At 41.0% G+C, this 9,098-nt stretch overlaps 1 protein-coding gene and 1 long non-coding RNA gene across 5 annotated transcripts in view; one reads left to right on the top strand and one right to left on the bottom strand.

The window, feature by feature from the left end:
* Positions 1-8,517, top strand: part of LOC106734216 (uncharacterized) — a 48,633-nt gene extending 40,116 nt beyond the window's left edge. For both annotated transcript variants that reach the window (XR_003548376.1, XR_001369924.2), the window contains 2 exons: positions 40-210; positions 8,228-8,517. This is a non-coding gene — a long non-coding RNA (uncharacterized LOC106734216). The remainder of the gene's footprint in view (positions 1-39; positions 211-8,227) is intronic.
* The window catches only part of TXNDC8 (thioredoxin domain containing 8), a 32,269-nt gene that overhangs the window by 2,292 nt on the left and 20,879 nt on the right, over positions 1-9,098 (bottom strand). The window lies entirely within an intron of this gene.

Raw genomic sequence — 9,098 nt, forward strand, 5'->3', positions numbered from 1 at the left:
GTAGGCTTCTATCACAGTCTCAGTCTGCTTTTCCTCTAGGATGTAGAAGTGTGGGCATCGCTATATGGGGACAGTGGACAATTATCCTTCTCCCATGCAAGATTCCTCCCAAGTCTCTGTGTTCTACCTGCCTGCCTCAAGAGTGGCAGGAATAGAACTTGACTCAAGTGAAGGAGCATGGAAGACCATCTGGGCAGAAGAAAAGCACTGGTAAGGAAGGGATGAGAAGTTACTGAAGAGTGTCTGTTTCTCATGACCCCCACCATGCTATTCTAAGTAATTCTCTGGACCCCCCAGTAATCTATAGGAAGATATTTTTGTTATCTTTCTGGTGATGATCTTGCTGGATCTAACTATGCCTGCTAATTTCAGTCCTTCCTCACTGCCAAAGGGCAGTGTGGAGTCAAGAGTTTGAGGGACCCTAAAGATGGGCTGATTGGAGGAAACTGTCCCTCAGGGAAGGACCACATAGGCCCTGGGAGTATAAGAAATAAAAAGATGCAGCCCTGAGAGGGAGGTTTTCCCGGGAGGGGTGATTTCCATGGCCATGAAACTGTGACATGCCTGTACTATGGCACGTTGATAACCACGAAGGGCAGCCAGAAACCATAAATACGTAAGAGCCTTGGCTACTGTGGTGTTGACTTCTTTTAGACACATTGAACCTAGCACTGGGCACTATCAATCACCCTGTCTCCTGAGCCAGGATATTGAAATCACATTTAAAAAATTCATATACATTCAGAAAACTGCACAAACAGTAAGTACAGCATTTGAAGAATTAACACAAAGAGAGTGCACAACTGTGCATCCCACCCAGATCAAGAGCTAGAGCTTGGCCTGTTCCTAGACACTACCTCTCCCATCCTTACCCTGTGCCCAGAGGCAACCGCTGTCCTGAGTTCTTCCCAGTTCATTGGCTTTGTCTGTTTTTGAACTTTTACAAGTGGAATTTTACAGTGTGTCTGGCTTCTTTTACTGAATATGATGCGTATGAGATTTATCTGGTAGTGGCAGTACTTTCATTTTTCAATGTCGTTTTAGTATACCATTGCATAGATATAGCCCAATTTATCCATTTTGGCTATAACAAATAGTGCTGCCAGGAATATTCTTGTGCACTCTTGTAGAGGCATCTTTAAGGGGCATATAAGCACATTTCTTTTGTGTACCTATGGATTGCAGGATTCTGCTCTAGTAGAGCTACCCGAGAGGTTTTCAAATGATACTCTGTAGACCTTCAATGTATGCTCTACCAGAAAAGGATTAGTATTGTGGTTGTTCCACATCCTTGGCAACACTTGATATTGCCAGTCCTTTTTGTGTTAGCCGTTGTGGTGGCCTTAGGTGACATTAACTTGGCTACCTAATCCATGGATTTTACCTTTCTCAGCTTTCACCTGGATTTCAGCAACATCTACATAACTCATCTCTTTGTGTTTCTAGTCTTGTGCTCCTCAGGTGTCTTCTCCCCGGAGCTCAAAACTACAATTCAGCCATGGTGTCCTTTGTAAACTTCATCAGTGTCTCCCGATCACCATCAAATCTGAGCTTCTTACAAGGTCTCTTTGATTTTTGTCCTGTCTACCTCACTGTTACTCCTGACCATAAACTCTGAACTATAGCTCATTTCTTGAAAAATAAACCCTATATCTATAACAATAGCTATAGCAACACTTGAGAGCTAGATTCATTCATTTATTTACAAATAACTTAATAAGTTCCTAGAATGAGCCAAACTTACTGTGAACAAAACAAAATCTCATGGAGCACTTGTGCTAGAAATAATTTTTAAAAATAATATCTAATTTAATATATTATTTTTTAAAAATTTGACCAGAGAGAGAGAGAGAGACACACACACACATACACACACACAAAGAATGTGAGAAAGCAATCTGCCAGATCCAGGACTCGAACCACAGCTGACCATGTGGGAGTCCAGTGTCTTAACCACCATGCCACTTGCCAGCCCCAGAAATAATTTTATACTATACTTGTGTTATTTTAATTCTAATAATTCCTGACACATAACCATACTATAACTCTGTTTCTCATCTTTTCTCATTTGCTAATTTAAAACATCCATCAAGATGAATGTTTCCTTGATTATTTTCTGTAACCGTATTCTGAATATTCTACTAGCAAATATTTGATATTTATTACCTGTCTTCCTCACTAGATCAAGCAAGGAGTTTTGTTTTTGTTTTTGTTTTTGTTTTAAGAGAGCTATTTTTGCTATAGGGTGTATGTGTTCACTGGAGAGAGACAGACAGACAGAAAGTGAGAAATCCCCTCTCCCCCATACTGCGTCCCTTTTCCTCCATTCACTCAGGATGATGGACATGCACACACACACACCTGGCATGAGTTTTAAGCTGCCAGATCTGAGACTTGAACAACTACTTGGGTATCTAGTGATATAACTATTATACTATCTGCTGGTTCCAAGCATGGGGATTTTATCTTAATTTTTTAAAATTTTTATTATTTTCGAGAGGTTTTTGCTATAGGGTGCGTGTGCTCGCCGGAAAGACAGAGAGAGACAGAGAGACAGAAAGCGAGAAATCACCCCCAGGGGAGATGGCCACATCACAATCCCTTCTCCTCCATTCTCCTCTCAGGATCTTGGGCATGCATGCACATGCGCCTGGCATGAGTTTAAGCCACTGGGTCTGGGACTCAAACGTGGTTGACTACATGGGAGTCCAGCGACACAGCCATTACACTAACTGATGGTCCCTTATCTTAATTTTTGACCCATAGTTTTACTATCTAGCCTAGAACCTTACACAGAGTAGGTCTTTTTAAGGCCTTAGTTAAATTAAGCTGATTTCTGGTCATTGAAGTATAAGTCCCAAACTCTGAGTAGTGTTGTTTCAGGAACCACGTACTAACTGTGTTATCCTTCCTCTATTCGTTTTGCCAAAGACAAATGCTCTCTATATTTGTGTCTCCCTATCTAGTACTGGGCTCTGCATACAAGAACGTAATAAATGGAGTTGATGAATGAGCAGTATCTTACTGATGAAAGCTTATTTCACAAGTAACTTTATAAAGAAGAGATATGTATGGAAGGCAGCTATATATAATTTCTGCCTAACTCGTTAATCTGATGGGCTGTATCTCTCAAAGACACACTCCATTCTGAAGTGTTAGGAAACAAGTTCACTTGTCTCTTCTCAATGCCGTCATTTTTCATGCCCTACTGCTGTCCTGGCAATGACTGCTAATGACATCTCTATGCTCCAGTTTGCTGAGACCAATAAGATAGGAAGAGGCGTATCTGTGAATAACAGAACTACCTAAGGCCAACAATCAGTTCTTCAAAAAACCTTTAATTATGGGCCCTTTTAACCATACATGGAACTAGAATAATAAAGAGACTCCCACCCTGCTCATCATTCAGGTTCAGAGGCAATTGTGCGTGTGCGTGCGTGCGTGTGTGCATGTGCATGCAAAAGATGCTCAATCACCTTCAAAAAGCCTATTAATGTTACTGGGAAAATGCAAAGGGGCTGGCGACAGGGGGTCTCTTCTCAACACATGGACCTCTGAGAGTATAAATGAGACTTCAGAGTCTGACTAATGTTGTACTCATAATTATAATAAAATACCCTGGCCAGTTGATATGCAATTTTGACTGAATAAATACTGAAGTTATACTTGGACCGGCTGTGTGAGAGCTCATCAATTTTCCAGATATCTGTCCTTAGTTAAAAACCGCTATAACAAAAACTGTGAAACAACAGCAACATTAACAACGAACAAAAAAGCCCAAGCAACCGACCAACATACGATTCTTTTGTGGCTGTAGTATGGCTATAGAAGTTTGTAGGTGCAATACTACTTTATAACTTAGAATGATATTGCATTCTTTTTCTTTTAAGAAGGGTTTACTAGGGCATTAACTAGTAGGAATAAAATGGAAAAAGTATGTGTCCTAAGAGATGTTTTGGAAGTACTTCCACTTACTGTTGAGAGGTGGGCAATGTTAATTACTGTTTGATCCAGTTATGGCTTCATTCTCTGAGCCGACCCATCTCTTTCCCAGAACATCTGTATCACGTTACAGGTATTTGCTCATTTCCCCTTTGATTTTCACAACACTCAGGGCAGGCTTTGCAAAGAGAGCGTGCTCACGGAAGCTTTTTTTTTTTTTTTTTTTTTTTTAGGTTGAGCTAAATCAAATCAAGAAGGCAGCTTGAATTATATACACACTCAAGAAAAGAGCTGATAGAACCCATCTGTTATTTAATATTTTTTGCTTATGTGTACTGACTTTCTTCTTGACTTGTTCTAATAGTAAGATATCAGTAACACTAGTTCATTCATTATTATTTCATTGTTATTGCTGCAGCTGATTTAGAAACTCTGCTTAAGTATCCGATTTTTAGAGCACTGGTGGCACAAATGTGCTTTTCTTCTTTTCTGTTAGGGGTGGACAAACCATTTTTGTAAAAACTAAAAAAAAATACCTATTTCCTTTTTTAAATTAAGAATTATTTTCTTTAATTTTATTCATCATCATTATTATTTTTAAAATTTGATCATAGAGCAACAGAGAAAGAGAGGAAAAGCAAGAAAGCAAGCCACCAAGTCTAGGACTTGAACTGCGGTTGGCCATGTGGGAGTCCAGTGCCTTAACCATTACACCACCTGCTGGCCTCATAGCTATTTCTTTTTAGAGATTTTTGCTATAGGGCACATATGCTTGCTAGAGAGAGAGATACAGAGACAGAGAGACAGAAAGTGAGAAGTCACTTCCCAGGGGGATGGCCACACTGCAACCCCTTCTCCTCTACTCTCCTCTTAGGAGTTTCAAGCCACCAGGTCTGGAACTTGAACCATAGTCATCCACATGGGAGTCTAGCACCTTCACCACTATGTCAAGGCTTTGCTGGCCATGCAGTCTCTATCTCCTCTAAGATTTGCTATTGTAGTACAAAAGCAGCCTCAGACCATCCACAAATGGGTGTGGCTGTGTTCCAGTGAAAGTTTATTTACAAACAAGTGGAGGGCTGGATATGCATCTCCTCGGGCTATAGTTTATTAACACTTACTCTGTGCCATTAGCTGAAGTGGATGAGGAACTCAGTTGCCTGAGGCTAGGTCCTCAGGACACTGCTTTTCCATTGAAAGGGGAAAGGGGCATAAGTCTACTGCTGGGAAAATTCATCTGAAGCCTCATTACAAACAGGAAAAGTGGTTTTGAACTCTGGCCAGAGGAGATGTCATCTTGCCCATTACTTGAAGTGTAGGATGGAACTTGTTTTTAAGCATAGATGTGGTTTTGGAGGTCGTTCTCTTTGATGACATACACTCTTGTTCTCATGTTTCCATCAAAAAATCTGCTATTGGGGACCAGCAGTTAGCATATTGGCTGTGTCACTGAACTCCCACGTAGCTGACCATGGTTCAAGTCCCGGACCCAGTGACTTGAACTCACGCTGGGTGCGTGTGCGAGTGTGCCCAAGATCCTGAGAGGAGAATGGAGGAGAAGGGATTGTGGCGTGACCATCTTCCCTGGCGGGTGGTTTCTCACTTTCTATCTTTCTGTCTCTCTCTGTCTTTCTGGTGAGCACATACGCCCTATAGCAAAAAACCTCTCAAAAAAAAAAAATTTGCTATTGAAGGAATTTGCTTGTGCCTGTCCTCCCTCCTTTTCAGGATTCCTTGCTCAAGGGATAGGCATGCCTCCCCACTGGCCTTCTGAATGGCACATGGGAGCTAAGCACAGTCTGCCTTTTACAGAGAGGTCGGGAAGGTCATTTCCTTCTGTCCTTACTTTTGGGGCTCGATAGTTTTGCAAAGTAGCAATATCTTTTCACCTGGGCAGCTAAATTTCTCTTCTGCTGCTATAGATTCTTTCACAGGTGGATTATTGCAAGGTCTAGGCTTCAAGCAGTTAGTAGGAAGTCTGTTGACAAGCATCTGAGCCATAGTCTTCAATGGGAACAATCTAGTGCCATGAGTACTTATAGTAAGAGGGACATTTTGATTATCCACACGACTCCTTGTGAGGAAAGAATTAATGCAGCAGGGCTACTTACTTACTCCTTGCCCATCTCCAAGAGAACCATGATCCACTCTTTACTAACCTCCAGGAATGTGGCCTTCTCCGTGTTCTTTGTGTTAGTGATTGATCACTTCCTTATATATACCTGAAGTGATGACCATGTCACACTGTCTTGTTAGGTTGTTTTCTGGTCCCATCAATATTGATAATGTGCATCTTGTTTTATTTTGGGGATCCTGAGCAAGACATGTCTGTGTGACAGGCACCCCTCACCACTATAAAGGCCTTGGTCTCTGATCTCAAAGGGGTGTGCCTAGAAAGAGTCATTCTACACATGTACTGAAGTTCACTGCTAGCGAGAGAGCACTCCTATGGATCCTCTTACTAGGAAAGACATCAGAAGCTTGTGGACCTGTCTGGATTCCATCAATGCATTTCTTTTTCCTGCTGCTAATACTTCGCTGTGATAAATCTTGGCTCTAATTATAACTTGCTATTGAGTCTTATAAGTCTTTTTGATGAATCACCAAATGAAATTCTCCTAGATTTCAGCAATTTAAAATTCAGAGAATAGTAGGGCTAGAGTTAGGGTAAAAAAAATATAAGGAACTCAAAAAAACCCTCAGCAATCAAAATCCTCATTTTAATAAATATCAAAGTATCATCTGATGTAAAAAGTCCATGATGAACAAAATATCAAACATTTAAATGAAAGTAGGGTTTAACCTCATACTGGCAATATCCTGACTCGCTTGCTTCATGGGAATTCCTGCCAAGAAGAGACACACTGAGACTCTGAGTTGCTAAAGCTGAGACCAGCACCTTTAGCAATGGTGCCAAGTAGCACTTCTGCAAACTTCCCTCCATATTGGTTAGTTCTCGCCTCTCCAGTCAGTTAATCACTAATGCTTCAGCTGCCTAAGAGGCAACAGGAAATCCCTTTTAGGGCTCTGCATCCTTCAGACCCTGAAAAACATATAACAGTTGTTTTTTTATCCCTCATGCAGAATCACTCTATGTCTAACACAGTCCTTAATAGGTTGCAGATTATTGGGTAGGTAACTTCTGAGTGTTGAGATGACTTAGCTTGAATGACTGTTGTAATTATTCAAATAACTTTAGTGGTCGCTTCTAAAGTTTATTGCTAAATTTCTATTAATAAATTTCCAGGGAAACAGGCGCACTATCTAGATCCTGGAACTCTGATAACAGCTAAATTGATTGCACCAAGTCCAGTGCTGTGCACTTCATATACATTATTGTGAATTTTGTGACCTCAGTTCAAAGACAGGTGGTATGGCTCCTACTTCACAGAGAAGGGAAACTGAACCTCAAAGTGGCTATGGTACACTGCTGAGGTCGTCTGCTAGTAAGAGGTAAACCTAGGGTTCAACCAACTGTCTTCTGACTCCAGAGATGGCAAAAACTAGCTTCAGACATGCATTGGGAAAAATGGATCAGCATTATTTTGTTTTGTTTTGTTTCAACTTGCTGGAGAGAGTGTTCGAGAGGGGGGGGGAAGGATTTCCCATACCCCCATGGGAAATAATCACACTGTAATCCCTTCTTTCAGGATTTTGGGCATACATCCGCACATGCCCAGTGTGTTTTTTAAACTGCCAGGTCCGGAATTTGTAGTTAGCCATTAAGGTCCAGATGCCTCAGTCACCACACCACTGGCTAGCTCTAAGCAGTTTTTAATAAAGCATTTGGAAGGTGATCCTCCAGGGACTACCATCCTCTTTACTTCCTGTCATTTCACCCTGTTGTCCCTAACTGGTCCTTGAAAGGCTCAAGTTTGTGACCACCACTTCCATTTCTGATGTTTTTCTACCACACCATGGTGCCATCTACTTGGGATTCTTTTCATCTCTGTACCCACTTTAAGGAAGGTGCTTGTTGGAATTAAACTTGTCTCCATGACCTTAATAGGAGCCCTCCAGTTCATAAGCCTAAGAATAAGTGCTTCCTCCCATCTGTGTGAGAGCTCAGTCCAGTAGATGGATTCTACTGAATTGTTTGCTTGTGAATAGTTCATTTGTTAGCATCTATGTAGCCATAACTCATCATTCTCAGTGCACCTATGTCCTTTGGGATGCCATTTTGCTCCAATGTCAAAGAATAAAACATGGAGTCTTTTGCTCATATCTAAGCAGTTGACTAAGACATACTTATGCTTTGTTTCTCTCCTCCTCCCCTACTCCATAGACATGTGCCAGCCATGGTTCTGGAACCAATAGAGGATCCACCGGTGGACATCAGAATGTCATTGAGTACTGTTAAATTAAACTATTTTGACCTAAAATAGTTTACAGACGCTGTACTCTCACACTTTGGTTCCTATGGATAAGCTGAAATCATACATGTAAGGCTGTTTTTCTGAGCTGGTTTCTAAGTTACAGCCAATCACAGCAGCTAGGCTTCAGTCAATCACAGGCATCCCGCCTTTTAAACCGTGTTAATGCAGACAATCTTCAGAATATAACCAATGATTTCTCTATCTCACTCCCTCACTTACATTTTGTGTACAACACTTACCTTTTACTGCACCTCACTTTCCTGTTCTGCAGACTTAAAAGGCCGAGTTGACCATGAGGCTGGCCAGAGTTGTTTGGAAGTCTGGGGACAACTGCCCAATTTAAGTCATGTTAAAATTTGGTCTATTAAAATTCTATTAAATTGGCTGGTTTCTTTTTCTTTTAACAGTACCTAGTATTATCTGCACATTTTGGTTTGTATGCATATGCTAACTTTTCTTCTGGAGAGAGAGGAATTTATAGTTTTCAATGGTTTTTAAGAGCATCTATAAATCAAATGTTTGAACTACTTACAATAGAATACATTGTAATATTCTGGTTACAAAAAATAGCCAATGGGGCCAAATGATGGCATAGTGGTTAAGTGGGCTGGATTCCACATGGCTGAGTGCCCAGTTTGAGCCCTAGACTTGGAAGCTTGAAAAACACACCAAGCACATTTGCTTGTGTACCCAAAAATCCTGAGAGGGAAATGGATGAGAAGAAATCATGGCTTGGTCATCTCCCATGGGAAGTGATTTCTTAATTTCCATTTCTCTTTC

This window comes from Tupaia chinensis, unplaced genomic scaffold, assembly GCF_000334495.1.
Source record: "Tupaia chinensis unplaced genomic scaffold, TupChi_1.0 Scaffold000081_1, whole genome shotgun sequence".
NCBI classification, from domain to species: Eukaryota; Metazoa; Chordata; class Mammalia; order Scandentia; family Tupaiidae; genus Tupaia; species Tupaia belangeri.